This window comes from Cupressus sempervirens, chromosome 2, assembly GCF_028749045.1.
Source record: "Cupressus sempervirens isolate cs-2001-9-10 chromosome 2, ASM2874904v1, whole genome shotgun sequence".
NCBI classification, from domain to species: Eukaryota; Viridiplantae; Streptophyta; class Pinopsida; order Cupressales; family Cupressaceae; genus Cupressus; species Cupressus sempervirens.
The window spans coordinates 115,937,153-115,954,751 of record NC_143119.1 but is presented as its reverse complement, the minus strand read 5'-3'; positions in this window follow the sequence as shown (position 1 = coordinate 115,954,751).

Sequence of the window (17,599 nt, the reverse complement as noted above, 5' to 3'; positions counted from 1 at the left end):
TGTAAAACATATACATCTAAAGCATGTAAACAAGTAAGCATTCACACATAAGACACAAGATATGATTACCCAAAAAACCTCCAATGAGAAGGTAAAACTGGGGTGGGGATGACACACACAAATCTTCACTATTACAATAATAAAGTGTACCCAATGAAGGTTATAATGTTTGATCATGAACCATGATCTACTCTATGAAAGGTCTGCCCTGTCAAAGGCTTAAAAAGACTGTTAGGACTTACCCTATTAAAATTGTGCCTTGTTAAAGGATTTCAACTCACAATTAAGTAAGCACCTTGTTAAAGGATTTCAATACAACCTATTAGGACTACTCTATTAAGAGATTTAACTGATTTACCTATTATAATGTCTCAAAATTGATCCTATGACTAACATTCTTATGCTTGATGACATATCACCTCTATCCTTCTATGTACTTGATCCTTCTTGATTAGATGTTTCTCTATTGTTCACTATTTCCTTCCTCTATTCTCCTTTAACTAATTTTGCAATACAATTCAGATCATAATACTTTGGTCACCATAAATGTCCTAGTTTGTGCATGCAATACTCTCCTTTATCATTCATTCATTCCCTTTCTCACTCTCTACAAATTTAAGGTGTGTCTTCCTTAAGAAGACCTAGGTGACTTAGGGTTAGGTATGAATCAACGGATGCGATTCACCCATATTGTCACTTTAACCTTTCTTTTTACCTGATTGGGTGCATGTAATGAATAGGGATTCCAACTTAAGATTCATCCTTATCACCAAAATATCATAATTCAATTTGTAAGTTGGCTCAAAAATAGTTTACATAGTAGTTTGTGCCAATACAAACAACTATGACAAAATTGTGTTACTTGACATCTAAAGTCCCTAGTGCTTGACACATACTGAATTCAATACTATCACTCGGCATCTGAATGAATTGACACATGAGTGACTCAACAATCAATGTTGACTCGACATGCTTTAACTTATACATGTTGTGCTCAACATATGTTACTTGTTCGACATGAACTAAGTAAGTGATTTAAGTGTATACACACTCACTTGTCAAAACCAATCTAAGATCAACATATTTTGATGCTTGTATAAACATTCTTTATGCAATTGGTGCTAAGGGTAACATTGCAACAAAATAATTTAACTTTATTACATAAATTGTGACTATTAATTGTGAAGGAAATAATTAAATTATGTATAAGATTCAGGTCAATTCCTATTGTGTGTGTAACCCACCAAGACCTTATTACAACAATAAACCCTAATATGTCAAGGGCATCCATAGATCACTACAATCGTCATCGAGTTTTCCTTGCCTCTTGCCCACTAGTCATCTTCCACTAGATGCAGATGTGGATTTTTTGTAGATGTGGATGATTTGCATGTTTGTTTTCTTTTCCTTGTTGGAGTGGAAACTTTTGGTGAAGATGAAGATGGTTGTGAATTTTTCATTGGGCATTAAAGTGTGGGACACACTTTTCTTTTCACACTTGGGGAGTTTGATGCAGGAGCATCTTAGGGTAGTTGGTCATCTTGCATGTTGAAGGGATTTTGTTGTTGTGTGGATCTATTTGGGTCTTGGTTGATTGTTTTTGATGTGTTTAATAATTTTGGTAAGCCTTTTAAGGAATCTGATATTTAATTTCTATTGGAGGCTGACTTATGGCTCAACGTACATTTAATGTAAGGGTTGTTTAATCTGTAGCTTACTAGGCTGACTTGTGGCTTAGTTGGGTATAAGTAGGGGGTATGGTGGAGTCTTTAGTCATTATTCATCCATCTTAGAGAAGAGGATGTGGTAGAGGAGTGAGCTTTGAGAAGGGCTAGTAGTCGAGGCTTGGAAAACAAGGAGATTGCTTGGTGGGCTTGCAAGCACAAGTTTAGATATTCTTTGGAGGTTCTACTACAGTTTAGATATGGACTGGCTAGGGTTTGGATGGGATCTTGAGGGATCTTGCACAACTATAACTTGCTTTGTATTTTCCCACAACCAGGAAGGCCTTACAACCTAACACATTGCATGTAATCAGTTATTTTATTAATAAAGAGTTGTGATTTGGTGTCAGATCTTGCATTGTTGTTGTGTTTCAACTGTGGTTATTTGCTAGGGGATAGCCATCTCCTTTGGGCATTCTCCTATCTTTCACTTCATCAATTTGACATCAAGAGTATTGGTCTCCTAGAATATCAACATATGATATTCACAAAAAACTTAATAAGGTTTGATATCACATTAGATATCATGAGTATTTGCCTCCCAAAATATCAATGTTATTCACCAATTTCTCAAAAATCTTTGATATCACATCTGTTATCATGACTATTGGCTTGCCAAAATATTAATGATATTCACCAAGTACTCAAAATAAGGTTTGATATCACATCTGATATCAAGAGTATTGGCCTCCCAGAATATTAATGATATTCACCAAATACTCTTTGAGTAATGGCCTTCCAGAATGTTGGGATGCAAAACATTCACCATATACTCAATTCATTTAATCTCATAATACAAGTTGTTGTAAGATTGTCACATTCCAGTAACTTCTACATTTACAAGTGACATCATTTGGAAGTCGTCCCTTCCTCATGATGTTTAGAGGGGGTAGGCCCATTAAAATCACATAGTCATGAAGTATATTCATGAATTGTAATCCTCTTATCCTCTACAATTTATTGATCATTGAAGAATCCATCTCAACATGGTTTACTCCTTCTAAACCAATGTGATCAAGATCACTTAAGGTTGACTGAATCATATCCTCTGTGTTCTCCCTATCTTTCAAAGTTTCTTGAAATGTCAGCCTCCCTCTAAATCTCAATCTCCCTCTTTTTTTTTTGCAAGAACATTCTCAAAGGAAAAGATCAAGGTATATAGCTCATATAGAAATATAAATAAGAAAGGGACTACTATAATACCCAGGGATAATTTTGCATAGTGATATAAGATCATTTCAATGTAAGATAAAGATCTAAGTTAAATATATACTTTGAAAAAACCCAAACACACACACAAAGGGATAATTTTTCATAATGATATAAGATCATTTCAATGTAAGATAAAGATCTAAGTTAAACATATCCTTTGAAAACACACACACACACACACATTCAATCTTCTAAGTATATATTTTAATCTATGTTTTCACATATTATCTTTATATACATATATATAATCACCATATATTTTTTGTTATATTATCTCATATAATATAACATTTTTTCTATATTAATAATGACACATATTAATATACTGCTCTTAATACCTTAAAATAATAACAGTAATATGAAGAACTTATTAAGTTTTGTATTTACCTTATTAGGATTGACTCTTTTTCTAGCCTTATGTCATCTCCTTTGACATATTCTAACTACACAGAATTTTAACTACATAACATATCCTAACATAATATATATAGTAGGAATAAGGGATTTGTGTGTGTGTGTGTGTGTGTGTGTGTGTGTGTGTAACACCCATCAAGGGATCCAAAGGAACTAACCTAAACTTTTACTAAGTTTGCCAAACATTTTTAAAAAAAAAGAAAAACATGTACAATAATCATAAAGTAGCGGAAGCAATAACATACAATCATACATAAGCAAACATAACATATTACATTCCTTAAAGATCCCAAGATGTTGAGTCACATTTAAATTTAAATAATACTAAGTCTAATAAATAACACATCCACATAAAAGAATAACTACAAGTCCAAGTCCATTTAAATAATATACATTTGTTCCTAATGCCACTTGGCAATAAATTTAGAATGCACAATCATTTATTGTACATGTCACAGGGTATGAAAAGCTGAAAGAATATACACTTATAAATTGGCTTACATCATCTCTTTTGGATCCATGAAACATGATACAATACAATAAATAAAATGATCCATCAAATAGATATAACCGTCCATCATAATACACAAAGATAGAATGAAAGGAAAAGCAAAACAAACAACTCCAGCCACGACATCAACAGACAGATCTCAATGGTAAAAGTAAAAAGCACTACCACCCAACCTTGTAGTAACCCAAAAAGGTTCACTTCCACCGTGCTAAGGAGATAGTCTCAAGTCCCACATAGGATATCAATCCTAAAAATCAAAGTTAACTCAAAGGTTCCAAGATAAGTCGACATCTAGACCTAGAGGCAAACAAAGACACGTAGGAAATATATGCTAGTAGTGGGCAAGTGTCATTGCACGAACCAAATATAGGGTTACCTGGCTAGTCTTTTAATCCTTCGACCCCCTAGTGACTCTATGCAACACTAGTATCATTTTGTACTGACAAGGAATACTAATGATGCAAGGTCGCAAGCAAGCATCCTCTCTACTCCCATCCTAGTTTGTACTAGCACTCGAGGCATGGGCGAGGAAAGACAAGACTCTTATTAGGTTTATTTTACTCTCATTTAGTGTACTGTTTTCACTTATTAACTATTTACAATGGGTTAACCTGACAACCACTTTGGGCCCTGACCTCCATTACAAGCCACTTCCCAATTTAACATATAGATTACCTACCCTAGGCTCATAAAAGTACAAATCAAAAAGTCACAAATTTCACCTTAGCCCTATACAAGTGATTGGAAATCATCAAAAGACAATTCATAGTATCCCCTCAATCCTTCACAAGAAATTGGAAAGCATCCTAAAAATAATTGATCGAAGACTTAAAGGTTAAGTCAAATAGGCCATACAATTCATCTCAGTTTCACACAAAACACTGAAAAGCAATAACGAACAATAAATCCAAACTTATCATAGAGCTTACTAGACACATTACCATGGTTGAATTTAAAAGATTAAGATCAAATCATCATCATGACATCACAAACATAGAACTCCTGAGCCTCTGGTAAGTCCTAAGACTGGTCAACAACCCAAACCAAAAACACAAGACAACATACAATTAACAATGTAGGTTTCATAGTTTGGTTTGATTTTGAAAACACATAGTTTAAGTTAACAGTAAGGTCAAGTTTTTATTTTTAAAGTAAGTTTCCAAGTACATGACATTTGCAATTTTAACCCTTACTATTTAACCCATTTCTTGTATTTGAATGAATTGCACAATTACCCTTATCTGATTTTAAGTTAAATATCTTAAAATAATTTAATGTAATTATTTATTAAATTATTAAAATAATAATTATTAATTTTCAAATAAAATGATTACTATTTTATTAAAAACCAAAATCATTAATAATAAAAAAATAAATTTAAAACTTTATTAGGTAATATTCGTTATTAATTAAACTTAATTAAATTAAATTAAATTAAATTAATAATTATTAAAAAACCATATCATTTCATTTAATTACTAATAAATTAAATTTTAATAAAAAATTATTTAAATTAAATTTTAAACATAACATAATTTAAAAACTTTAATAAAAATTAAATTAAATTTTAAAAAACATACGTTTATAAAGGCCCATTGGTCTGTTGCTCATGCAACCATCGCAACAACTTTTTTGCTGCTATAGCAGAGTACTACTACCATTGCAATAGAGTTTGCTATGTGTACTGGTGGCGGCGGGGATCAAAAGGAGGGGGAGGTGGGGTGTGGTGGCCCGTCTCCCTCTTACCCATAAATTCATTTTTTTCATATTTTGTGTTAAATAAAAAACAAAATAGTCTCCCTCAATTTTTTTTTTTTATAAACATTGCAATTACAGTTTGATAGGAAAACCTAGATCAACCCACCAAATTTTCAATTGAAAATTGATTACTTTTTCAAAACTAACTCTGACCAATTAACAATTATTTAATTCATGGAACAAGGGTTTCCTAGTTTTCAATCCTCATATACAGAAGAATTCTCATGAGTAACAATGATTCACAATGAGAGATTGAAAGATATATCACATAGGAAATTTGAAACAAATGATTCAACAAGCACAATGAAGACAAGAAATTCGAAGAACATAAATCATTGGGTGAATAAAACACGATGCTCTACCTAGTTTTGATGCTAATCTGCAATCAGCCGAAGATTGTGAGAGAATTCTCTTTTCTCAAAACCTTCTCTCTAAAAATTCCCTTCTCCAAAATTCTCGGTCCCCACGAAATGAACTCCCAATCTTTGACATGAAGTTCTTCCCTAAAATTGGGGCATTGATTGTGTGATCACGTGAGGAAGCTTGTTGATCACAACCCTTTAACTCTTTATTTACTTATCTTTTACGTTTTCATGCACACTTTTTGCAATATAAAATATCTTTATTAAATTTATTTTCTTTCTCTTTTTAATTAATTTATTATATTTTAATTTCATGCATAAGCTTTATGCAATTTTAATTAAAATAAACTTTATTAAATAATCTCTCTCTCTCTCTCTCTCTCTCTCTCTCTCTCTCTCTCTCTCTCTCTTATTAATTTTTGAAGCATTTTTAATATAATATTTATTAACTTAAGTAATACTAATATTTAACATTTATTTAAAAAATGGTCTCCTAAATATTTTATTATTACATTAAATAAATATTATTATGCTCTCAAATTAGAACTATAATTTTCTCTTTAAATTTAATTCTTTTTATTTAATTAATTTTCCAATTAATTAAATATAATTAAATATTGAAATTATCTTAATAATTTTCCATTTAATTAAATCATTAATTAATCTTTTAATTTGACTTAATTAACAAAAAATACAAAAGACCTAAAAGACGAAATATGAAAACTACAAGATCAAACTCAAGGGTTATAATCGTGAATGTACATCATACGATGAATTCGAAAGGGTAATCATCATAGATACTTGTCCTAGGTTTTTCTAGGGCAATTGGTTTAAAGGTTAGGATTTGGACTTAAGAATTTATATCCCCTCTCTTACAATTGAGATATTGCAATAGGGTACACTCATCGTAGCAATTTAGGGAAGTCAATACCCAGTACTTGCAATCTGAATAAAATTGACACATGTACAAACACATATATTCTAAACTAAATAGGCAATGGCAGGAAGTCGTACATCATGTAGATCCTGACTAGAAGATGACTACAAGTCCCTTCCTTAACCACATCAGAAATGTCATACATAAAGAAAACATACATGCACACCATACACATGCAGTATGGGATAAGTATCCATATAAAACACGTACAAATAATCCATCTAACTAACATCGTCAAATAACTGAAATCACTATAAATAATCATCAAAGTATAATCCTGCATAACTAGTACCAAAATAGTCTCATCATAAATCAACTGAGTATGAAAACAATAACTAATAATCTGGAAAACAATGCTACTAATCATCAAGCATAAATTGGCCTAAAAGAGTTCGGCAAAAATAAATGGAAAAGTTAGCTAAGGGTAGGCACTACTCTCTCTCTCTCTCTCTCTCTCTATATATATATATATATATATATATATATATATATATATATCCCCATCGTATGATTATTTATATGCATCCATGGTATGTGAAAAAAGAGCATTCATAGTATACCTTTTATCACTTGCACATGCTTAATGTTTGACAACCGATGTCTACTTGTACTCCCTATCTATACAATCCTTGTCAACCAAATCATTAGAAAAGATCTATATGCACCAACAATCATGTCGATTTGAAGAATGAAATAGTTTGCTTGGCCCAAAAATCATTTCATTATTTTTGCGTCCCTTCAAACAATAAGTCACAAGTAGATGATGACAAGGTACGAGAAACTCAATAGTTGCTACAACACTCTAATAATATCACTCCCCAAATCTTTTTTTTTAAAGATATACACATGCTTTGGCTAAAAACTAGTGTCTCGTCTCCATGCTATTTATGTTCCTCAAATTTATGACAGTACCTACAATCCACTTAATATTAGAAATGTCTATACTCTATTGTCAATATTTTGAAACTCCCTAATAAATATATTCTTTCCCAAATAGATTTTAAGATTCCATATCAATAAATTAAACATTAGCGAAAGCTATAATTATTTTTGACAACTAATTATTTCTTTCAAATATTTATACTGAACACAGATTTTTCCTATGTTTCTATTAGCATCCATGGCAGAAAAGACCCATACATTCTTCAGTTCTGATAAGATGCAACTTACTTATGAAATATCAAATGTCCACTTTAATGATTGAACATATATTCATGGCAATATTCTAGAAATAATTGGCGCATAGGCTTTATCATATACCTCATACTATATTGTTGTCTATAGATATATTTAATGAGTTGAAAGTATTCCACGATGAATTATAATGTGTATTCCCATTATTTCATGTAATGGTCTCCATTCAATCTTCTATTTAGTTGTATCATCCGATTCCCTACTCAGTAGCATCTCTTCTTTTAATGTTTAACCTCTATCATATCTTCATGAGATCTTTAATGTTGAAGCCTTGTTAGTTGTCAAAATCTCCTTTTTGGTTTTTTTTTTTTTTTGTATTTGTTATTAAATCATTTGAATGTTCTCCCCCTATATATGGTCCATAGCCTATTCGTTGATTGTAAGCTTGACTATTACATACCAAGTTTCTGAAAGGCCAACTATTATATGACAAATTTTGGAAATCTGAAACTATCACACATTTAGTGATGCAAGGATGGTGGAGATGATACTTGTTTCTTAATACAAAAACTCTCAAACTAGGCTAGGCTTCTCCCAAGCCTACCTAAGCATAACATATGCTATCCCTTTCAATTCCCTAAGGTTAGAGGCAAGGTGAATGACCTATTCCTTGTGCCACTTTCACCTATTCCAGCTGTCTCTACCTATACCTTCACAAAATCACACAACAACCTCTCACACCTCACTACAGAACACCTCCATCACCTCACACCTCCAGGATCTTTATTAACACCATATCCTTATAAGCTTCCAAATGAATTAACTCATTTCCAATACAATACCTTCACTATTCATAAGGTTCTAGACACCTTAGAAGCTTGAAAACACCAATACAAACTACTCTATCTCATAGCTTACCTTAGAATGTAGGTTAAGAACTAATCTATTGATACTAAAAGTAGATTCCAACACCTTTTACTGCACTTTTTTCTAATTCCAAAATATGAGATTCTGACTTTCTTATTTAAGCATATAATTTGAAGACTCAGGCCTATGCTATTAGGCATACAATTCTCACTCAAACTATGACTCTTAACAACCTCAATTAACTCTATCAAATGAACTTATATACTTCATTACCTTATTAAGTTCTTTCAAATTGCTAATGTTTAGGCTCCCTATGATTGAAGAGATCTTTAAACTATCAAAGTTGTGACATTGTGTGGGTTTCTTGTTGTATATGATGATTATATTTCTAGATTCCCATATCTCCAATACCAATAAACAATAAACTTCCAATAAAACATTACCTTGCCAAAAACAATATCAAATCTTTGACTTTCAGGTTTCCATTTATTGTTAAATGATAGAATTCCAAACCCGTGGCATAATGAAAGTTTCCCTATTGAATAAGGTAATTGCCCCCACAACTCCATTCCTTTACTACTCTATCCTCTTCATAGTTCCTCTGCACTCTAAGTATGTATATGGGCATACTATCACGATTATTGTAGAATGCTGCTTTACAAATTTTTTTATTGCATATGACAACAATTAATATGTTGATTCACAACTTCTCCAATACAAGGAATCAATATAAGGTGTCTACTTAATGCGAGGGAAATCTAAAACATCCATGTGACTTTTAAATTCTTCCAAAGTATGCAACTGCTATGATTAACAATTCCAAAAACTACAAATAATCTGTTGTTTAACCCTTAAATATAAAGAACAATATTACTAACTCATGGTGTTAGGTATATGCTATGTTCATATTGATCCACACCTTCAATAACCTTCACAAGGAGGTTTAATAATCACCAAAACCACAAGATAGTAAGGGAGAACATAAGGTTGTAAACAGAAGGGAGAAGTCGAGTGGGACAAGGCTTGACAGGTTAGCCAAGGGAGCATTTGTGAAGGTTGGAAGCATGGCATGGGATGTGTGGATTCATGCTTGTTCACATAGTTTGCTTGGTTGTGGCTATGGCCATGAAGGCTTGCATGGTTGTATGGAAATGGTATTTTTGCTGAATAATACATGATGATGGATGCTTTTGGAGGCTGGGTTTTTCCCTCAATGAGGGTTTCCCAGGGTACATCTTGTGTCACAATTTTGTGGGTATGTTGTCTATTCTCTGGCATGTGGATTTTAATTTCGTATTTATTTCAGATCTATTATGGGTTATGTGGAAACGGTTATATTCTTTGTTGCCAAGTTTCCTTACAAGTGGTATCAGAGCTATGGTTTTATTATTGTAACCCTAGATTGAATCCATGGGAATGCATGAGAGGATAAAAGAAAGGGCAAGATATATGAATGATTTATTGCAGATCTGAGGGTTTTGAGTTTGCTATTATGATGGGATGTTAAAATATTTGGGCATGTGAAATTGTTGGACAAAAAGATTTTTTCGGATGTTTCATTTAAATGAGGGTTTTGGGGGGTAGCTTGCAGAAATGGCCTCTTAGGTAAAAACATACCTCACCATTGGATTTAGGTCGACATTTCCATAAATTTTGATATATAATATGCCCTAGTTTGGCCATGTTCAGAGGAAATGAAAGAGTTTTTTAGTTTCAGCCCATGATGGCCGTCAAATTTAATCCCGTCGGAATTTTCGTCACTGAAAAATTAAAAATGAAAAATCGTACTAAAAATGGTAAAAAGACTGTCTTAGTAAAATGGCCATAACTTTCTCTCAGAATATTGGATTTCAAAATTCTTATAGGCGTTGGAAAGCTAATTCAGAGCACTACAAGATGGTGTAGGTTTGGTTCTATGATTTTGAAATTTTGTCAGGTTTTAAGAGCCCTAAAGTCGGATATTTTTTATTTTGAGCACGAATTGGGGCATAACTTGGGCATATGGAGTCGGATTTTGGACTTCAAGTAGTCAACAGAAAGCTCTTGGAGAGCTCTACAAATTGGTTCAAATTTGGTGCAAGTTTAGCATGATTTATTTGTTGATATATTGATCTGAATAGTTTATAGGTATATTTTGACTATGGTAACATTGTGAGTTTATGGCATTGGAGATTTAAGATTTGATGTCATTGTATACTCAGTTCTTATTTCAGATTGGTCTCATGATGATATGGTTATCAATGTTTGGTTTGGGTATGCATGATGACTTGTTGGGTCTACAAGTTATGCAGTGTTGTAAGCGGTCTATACTTACAGGTTGCATTTATGGCTTGGTTATGGGTTGTCTTTGCCCATTGATCTTTCATTATTGATGCATATTCAGATTGGTGGCTTAGATTTGGGTTGTTTATGCCCTAAGTCACATGATTTTATCTTCATGTAGAAGGGATGAGATGTTGTTACCAGGTACAGTCATGGTGGAGAATTGTGGTTGACTATTTTATGCTGACAGGTTGGACACTTTGAGAGCCAGATGCTTAGTTCATGGATGTGATCATAGTGCCATGAATTTTGGCATGACATGATTGGATATACAAGTACATCCTTGATGTTCATTAGCTTGGATTTCTGATTTGGTTATGATGATATATCTTCTTGGTTGAGGATCATGGTTATTTGGTTTCTTTTGAGGAGCTCATGATGTGCACTTTGAGTTCTTTGATGGTGTAATGCCTTGGTTGATTCTCATGGTTAGAGGATGGTTATTTTTCATCATGATGTCATGGATAGCTTGGATACACGGTTTAGTGGGAGCTTGTGACAATGATGGGGTGACAGTGCAGGATTAGTTCCTGGTTTGATTTGGATCTTCATATAGGAGATAGATTTTATGATGCCATAGGTGACTTGGTACCACAGTTGAGTGGGAGTTTTTTTGGCATTGATATATTTATTGAGTGTTTGCAGATGTTGGAGGTTTGTCTTAGATCCTGTTGCTGCAGAAGCGTCTTTGGCATTTGCATGGTGCACTTGTTATCTTCATGGTGTATGAAGATGGTTAGATCTTGAGGACTCATGGAGTTCTTGGTTATCTTCATGGTATGTGGAGATGGTTCTTCATGGTATGTGGAGATGGTTTTCTTCATGATGTGTGGAGATGGTTGCATCTTGAGGACTCACAGGGTTCTTGGCAAAGGTGTGGTTTATATTTTTGATTTGGCATGTTATCCTTGGTATGAGGATGGTTTCATTATTATGTCATGGTATACTCTCGATACGCATTTAGAGTTGTGACATGTTATAGTATGTCCATGTGGAGCATGTTATCTCTTTGGTTGAGATGGTTAGATCATGTTGTCATGTTTATGTTCCTGAGGCCATGGTTGAAACTTTGACATTGATCTTGGTTTAGTTTCTTGGTATTGAGTACACTGATCATAAGCTGGATACTTCATGATATTGCTATATTGCATTTGGAGTTGGCGTGGATTGATTGGTTACAAGTGCTCATGGATACTTAGAGACGGTGGTGACACTGATTTCTCTTGGATTAGAGAAGTATTTGTTGGGACAGTTGATGGTTTCAGCAGGAAGTCCAAGGGGCAGTCACCTAATATGGACTTGAGAGGAGATTGTTCTTAGATGAGTCTTGGTTGGAGACTTGGGTATCTTGATGAGCATTCTCATTCCCCACTCTTGGTCTACTCGATGATTTTCTACTTGAGAGGTATAGTCCATTATTTTCTCTCAGTTGCATTATATTTATGCTTGTCTTTCATGAATATGGATCTTGAGCTATGGTACATGAGTTAGTTCTAAAGGGTTCATTTGAGAGATGGTTTAGCATTGGTTATCTCCATGTGCATATGTTGTTATGCTGGTTGAGTTTGGGAGATGGTTTTATATTTGGGCATATTCTTTGGATTAGGAATGGTTATTCCTTGGTTTAGGAATGATTTTATTGAGTTTGATCTTCGTGTGAGAGGCTTACATCCATGATTAGTTATATGGTATGCTTTGGGTGTTGTTGAGACTTCTTGTTGGGGTTTTATGGAGGAGATCATACTTGCACAGTTTACATCTAGAGGTGTGTGTAGAAGGACATGATATAGGTTATGATTTGCATGGTTTCTCTAGTCTTGGTTATCTTCCTAGATGTTCAATTTTTTCTACATTGAATTTGAGATTGGTTAGAGATTGTGATCACTGGTTTGTGCTCATGTATGTCATGTGAGAGATGGCATGGTTATTTCTTTCTCTTTCCTTTTTTGGTTGTGGTGAACTTGGGAGAGCATTGGAGACTTGTTATGAGAGTTGTTCTTGCAGGATATCAGTTTATGTATTATGGATGTCCTTGATGCTACATGGATTCACTTCTTTGAGATGTGTTGAGTGGATTGGTTATAGATTTGACATTATCTTTTGCAGTGGGAGCTTCTTGGTATATATGTGGCAGGTATTGCTCTTGAGGCTTGTGATTGCAGGTTATAGATTGGATATGTCAGTGATATAAGATTCACTTGTTATACTTTTGAGGTATGGATAGTTGGATGGGTTTGGCACTTGCTGTGGGTGCTATTTCAGCTATAGATATTTTGACAACTATAGATACATGTGATTACCTTTTGGATCAAGTTTTTGTGCTTGGAATTTCAGTTGGTATAGGATTTTATGATCTTCTAATGCAACAGGTTGGGTGGCTTTCTCTTTGGATGGCTTCTATGTATGTCTTGTGGGAGTGGCATAATAGGAGGTGAGATCATTCATATTCGAGATGCTGGATACTTTGATTTTGTTGCAGGTACTAGGATGGAGCACTTGGTGTATTTTGATCCATGATGGTGGATGTGCTGGGAGGGATTGTTCCCTTGTTCATTTTGTGTGGCTACGGATTGACCCTATGCAATGTATACAAAAAGTGGGAGATTGTTGAGATAATGGGTGTTGCACACATTGCATAATATTGTTATTTTATTTTATTATGTAATGTTGTACCTAGATGGACGTGCAACATGTAAAGATTCCCATAGAATATTCTTGATGAGTTGTATTGTGACATTGTGATAATATTTTATGTAATTATTTAATATTGGAGAAAAGAATTAAATGCCCAATATTAAATGTGGGGTCAGTGGGTTAGGTAGCACATGGTTTTAGCACATGGTTTATGTAATAACACTTGGTGGTTTTGTGGGACTTGCTACTATATAAGCAAACACAAGGGTAGTTGTTGTAGTGTGAGAGAGAGTGAGAGTGACAAGAAGAAAAAAAAAAAAAAGGCAAGAGTCGAGCGGGACAAGGCTTGACAGGTTAGCCAAGGGAGCATTTGTGAAGGTTGGAAGCATGGCATGGGATGTGTGGATTCATGCTTGTTCACATAGTTTTCTCGATTGTGGCTATGACCATGAAGGCTTCCATGGTTGTATGGCAATGGTATTTTTGCTGAATAATACATGATGATGGATGCTTTTGGAGGCTGGGTTTTTCCCTCAATGAGGGTTTTCCAGAGTACATCTTGTGTCACAATTTTGTGGGTATGTTGTCTATTCTCTTGCATGTGGATTTTAATTTCGTATTTATTTCAAATCTATTATGGGTTATGTGGAAATGGTTATATTCTTTGTTGCCAAGTTTCCTTACATACTTAGTGACATCACAAAGCTTTGCAAAAAGTGATGGCACATTTGAACAAGATTCCTCAACATTGATCGAAATTGTTGATAACTCAACTTGATAAATAGCAATTTGCTGAGCAATGTGCTCCAAAACTTTATTATTAAATTTCTTTTCAGCTCTTTCAACCAAATTTTCTCGTCCTTCGGTGTCCTCATTGAACTTTTAGACTACCTCTCCAAGCTGAAACAAAATAAGTTGAGAAGAATCAACCTCAATTCCAATAGCCTCGGATAAAATATTCTTGGCATCATCTAATATTTTGTACTCTCTATCTCTTTCTTCTCTCAATCTTTGTTGCTTTGCCTTTTTCTGAAAAAGTTCACCAAATATGTGCATTTGGTCTGTAGAAAGATTATAGATATCCCATTTGGAAATTATTATTTCCTCATCTATATCTATGTCTTCTTTTATCTCCTTTCCTTTCAAGAATTTTGTACTTAGTTGAGCCTTAGGCTCAACTGTCCTTGCACTTATTGCCTTAGTACCTAGAATGGAAACAATAGTAGACATACTTGGGCTTGTAGTAAAAATTGATAATGCACTGACTGATGGAATACTGACAGAAATGCTAGAAGAATCCAAAATTGATGAAGATAAAACTATAGAATCAAAAACTAAAGTAAACAAAACTGAAGTGCTTACGCTGGATGAGCTCAAAATTGAAGAAGTCAAAATTGGAGAGGTGATGACTAAAGAATTCAACTTGGAAGATGAAGAGGGAGTCGATAGCTCAGTTGATGAAGTGAAATTCACTTCTATCAATGATATGCTAAGTTATGTTGGGGCAAAGAGTGATTGAACATTTAATGTTTGTGATAGTCACAACCAAACTTGCTAAAGCTATCTCCATACTTGATGTAATCAAGGGTTTGCTCGGGGAGTGAGGAAGTGAGGCAATGACTGCCGCTGCTATCTTGACTGGGCTAGTCTCCTCATTATCTTCCTTATCTTCCTCCGTAGCTTCTGCACCTTGCTCCTCTTCATCTTCCTTATTATCAAAATGAGTTACTTCTTCAACATTTTCCTTCTCATCTTTCTCCTTATCCTCTTCTTCATCAACATCCTTTATTTCAATTGGATATTCACTTGGTTTATGAAGATGATAAACATTTTTCCAAGTGTTTGTAACATTCTTAACTACATGCTCTATATCCTTAATCAAAATTAAACAAGTATTAAATCTTAGAGTCATTTTCTCTTCATTTTTCTTTAATGAATCTTTTACCTCAACATCAAGGTCTGTGCATATATGTCTTTTACTATTTGCATGGAAAAATCCCATCTTGGCTTTATTTTCTCTAGCAATTCACTAGAGATTTGAGAGGCGATCTGGTCTGGCGGGTACTTCCATTTACCAATTTTTTTCAACACCAGTTCTTCAACTTGTTTATGCTCAACCTCTGTCCCTATCTCATATTTCAAAGATTTTAAATTTCTTATTCTATCTCCTTCTTCCATTTGCTTCAATTTTTCTTGGAAGGTGGGAGGAGGTTTGTTGAGTATAATGTCGCTTCCTTTCTTATGAGACTTCCTTGTAAAGATTGCAGTGGATGCCTTTGTAGGATTGGTGATGATCACCTTGCCCTTTTTATTCAAAGGTTCTTCCTCTTTCTCAGATTCCTCTTCATCCTCTACTTCTTCCTCATCCTCACCTTTGCCCTTGGTCAACATGAGCGGTGCACTAGATTTCAGCTTGGCTATCCTCCTCTTTCCTTTGTTAACCGCCTGAGGGAGCTTTATTTCTAGCTCTATTCTTGCCTTGGCCTCTTCATAAGTACCAAAATAAGGGGCCTTGGCATCAACAGGTTCATTGAAAAGGGCTTCAATGATATCCTTGGTCTCATCAATGTTTACCTCATAACCAAGAGGCTTGACCCATACAACTCTGGGCTTGACTGCTTGGATATATACCTTGTCACAATCAACCATGAAGCATACATCATCCTTGTAATATTCAACTAATTTCTTAGGAATTCTGAACCTATTGTTTATTTTCTCTTTGAATAGATTGAAGTAGTCATCCATGATGCTACCATAGTTTTCTCCCATTTCTGCTATGTATTCATTTATTTGGTATAATACAAGCACATCTTTTCTCTAGACTACTGTGCCTTTTGAAGTGAAGAACTTCTAAACATAAAAGAATAAACATGTTAACAGAGAACCAAATTTGCAAGGATTATTCTTGGAAGTTCTAATACTTTCCATATTCTTGTTGAATTGCCTCAATAACAACTCGGCAAGGTCATAAGAAAAGTTTTTCTTAACCACTTTGTATGCCAAATCCACTCCTTCACATGATACAATGTTGAGATATCTTGAACTATATATCTTATGAGCTATAACATGAATACCAAACTTCAACTCTGCATTAGTAACATTGCTTATTTTCATGCCTCTGCCATCCCACTTGTCTAGGGTTTTCTTTTCTAACTCTACTTGACCTAGCGTTTTGGTCATTTTGGCTTTGGTGAGTATGGGAAGGCCAGTGATATCATTTTATTGGTTATCAAAATTGGCCACTCTAACCACAGTTGACCATTATGCACTTGGCTAAGAATATACCTAATCCATTTGATTTGAAACTCTCGGGGCATGGGGAATATGTGTTAACCCTTTTGTTTCCAAATGTTGATGCTCGAGTTTTAGGGTTTTGTTAGCACACAATTGACCTAGGGCATCATCCATCTCAAGAGTACCAATATCTTAAATTGCACATTTAAAATGAGTTTGGACGTCATTAACAAGAAGTACCTTGGGAGGAATTTGAGATTGAGCTCCACTAGGGTCTAGGGTTTCAACAACCATGGGCATGAGCTTGAAATCTAGCGCCTTCCATTCAACACCTTGAACCAACATATCAGAACCTTTCTTGACCTTGCTGCTGCTACTAGATGCCATTTTCACTTGGTAAGTTGAGAGAACTTTGAAAACTTTTGCAAACAATTCGCTCAAGTCACTTGATCGCATAGAAAATAGCTCTTCATAATAGCTCTAAAAAATT